At 32.9% G+C, this 2,500-nt stretch overlaps 1 non-coding gene and 1 pseudogene across 1 annotated transcript; both read left to right on the forward strand.

Annotated features, from left to right (window-relative positions):
* LOC113870275 overlaps positions 1 to 2,500 on the forward strand; it is a 65,797-nt pseudogene that overhangs the window by 11,202 nt on the left and 52,095 nt on the right.
* On the forward strand, positions 2,044 to 2,131 carry TRNAS-GGA. The gene has a single exon. It is a non-coding gene; the product is annotated as a tRNA-Ser (tRNA).

A 2,500-nucleotide genomic window follows, 5' to 3' on the forward strand; every position in this document is an offset into this window, starting at 1 on the left:
AGAACCGTACTTGAGAGTTTCCTGGCTCATACGGCTCAACAGTAAATTCTTTTGGTGTTCCATTATTTTGTTTTGGAGTTAACCAAAAGAAAAAAAAAAAAGAAGTTAATTACATAAGTTTTTAAACTTGAATTTTGACTAATAAAGAATTTCAAAGAATTTCATCTTTTTTTTCTAGTTTTATCTTTTCTCCTACTTTCAGAAAAATGAATAAAACATCGACATTAAACATTCTTATTCTAATTTTCTGAAAGGTAACTATCTCGATTTCATATATCATATACTTTCCTATATGATATATCAATTCTATAGAATCTTTGAAAAAGACTTTTTTCTTGATAAGAAAGAAAAAACTTACTATCTTTGGGATCTGATACTACACCGCTGCTCAAAACTTCAGGGGATCCACTTTATTACATAAGTGGATTCCTAACTTTTCTATCATGATATAAGTAAGCAGTTCTTATTGTATCGGCTCAAAACCTCGTTAATTGATCCTTACGGTGCTTCCTCTATCAATTAGATCTTTTATCCATAGAAAAAAAGTATCTAGGCATATCTATTTCTTCATATTTTGACTTTTATGAGGTTTCTCTCTTTGCTACAGCTGAAAAAAAATCGTTGTTTTGTACGATATATATGTAGAAAGCCTATTTTTTCGAGTATTTATTCGATTAGTATTAGCGGATTTACTCGTTCCTTTCTTTTTTCTCTCTATAGTGGAGATAATCGCACGTAATGACAGATCACGGCCATATTATTAAAAGCTTGGGGTAAGAAGGGGTTTCGTTCGAGTGCCCTAAAATAATTTCCAAAGCTTTCGTATGTTCTCCGTTACTTGTGTGGATAAGGCCTATGTTATAAAGTATATAACTTCGATCATAGGGATCAATTTCTAGTCGCATAGCCTCATAATAATTTTGTAAAGCTTCCGCATAATTTCCTTCAGATTGAGCCGACATCCGTTACGGTCGTCATTCGGTTCAAAGAATCTCCGTTCCAGAACCGTACGTGAGATTTTCATCTCATACGGCTCCTCCCTTATGTGTATAATGAGAAAAATACATATAATCAAAAAAAGATTGAATTATTCCTATTCTCATTATCAACTGAGCAGAGCTAGTGTTTTTTTTTACAACAAATCTCTAGCCAACCCTCCTGTAAAAGATTTTTTCTTAACAACAAATATGTTGGTACTGGATAAAAAAACAGTAACTTCAACAATTTCTTTGTCCTCACCGTTGCTTAATTTCTCGGAATTAATCACTTCAACAATCTTCGATGGTTATACGGGTATCCAAAATACGAACAAGATGGATGTTTATTGTCCCAACCATTCTTGTTAATCTCTATCCCGATAAGACAAGGAAAGATATTTTTTTTTTACAAAGTTTTCGTGTTGTTGATTCCTAAGCGTAGTGCTTCTTTCCCCCATGCCGCCCATTGGTACTAGTAGAGTAGGGTTGACCTAACCCCTATAAGTATAGGTATAACCTTTCGCTTAATACTATAAACCTAAAATTGAAGCATATGAGGCTGCATTAATCGGGGGATACACGACAGAAGGAACTAATCGTTTTATTTACAAATTTCACCTTCAGCAAACGTAGGTTTTTTTTTTTCAATTTTTACCGAAAAAAAATTGAAATAAAGATAATCAAATCGCACCATCTCTGTAATAAGAGAATGCCTTTTTTTCTCCTGAAGTTGTTGGAATTATTCGTAATAAGATATTGGCTACAATTGAAAAAGTCTTATCAATAAAATTTTCATTTATCCGAGATCTAGGCATAGGTAGAAATCCATTCCATAATTTATTTATCGCGTGAGAAATCAAAAGAATCCCACAAACAAAGGAATTGTACAATACAGTACGAAATAACGTAAAAATTGACTCATTAATCAAATTGTTTATCTTAAGGCCTCGTAAGAGGTTTTTCTTATTTTCTTTTCTATTTTTCTAGTTCGAATTAGTTTTATGCGCCTACCAAAATAGAATATCAATGATTCACTATTCACCAGGTTTCTGGGCATCATTCTGTGGGAGAGATGGCCGAGTGGTTCAAGGCGTAGCATTGGAACTGCTATGTAGGCTTTTTGTTTACCGAGGGTTCGAATCCCTCTCTTTCCGAACCTTTACCAAATTCATCAATATTACTCATCGCAATGTTTCAAATAACAATGGATACCATTATTTCAACTTTTTGATATGGATTCTGTATTCCTAATTTTTTCGGTAATACGGAAAATAGTGGAAAAAGTGAGCAAGAAATGAAAATCTTCCTATATCTATGTCTATGATACATGAATGGCAGAAAAAAAACTCTTGTTATTTTAGTTAGGTTTAAGTCTGACGAGAAATAGTATTCTACAACCAGCAATTCATTTATTTTCACACCAACCCATTTATTATCTATTATTTGATTGATTAATCCTTTATATTGGAATGGGTGAAGAGTTTAAATGATTTGGCAATTTCTCACGGGGGGCTGAATCAAGA

This window comes from Abrus precatorius, unplaced genomic scaffold (genome assembly GCF_003935025.1).
Source record: "Abrus precatorius isolate BTA unplaced genomic scaffold, Abrus_2018 Scaffold0, whole genome shotgun sequence".
NCBI classification, from domain to species: domain Eukaryota; kingdom Viridiplantae; phylum Streptophyta; class Magnoliopsida; order Fabales; family Fabaceae; genus Abrus; species Abrus precatorius.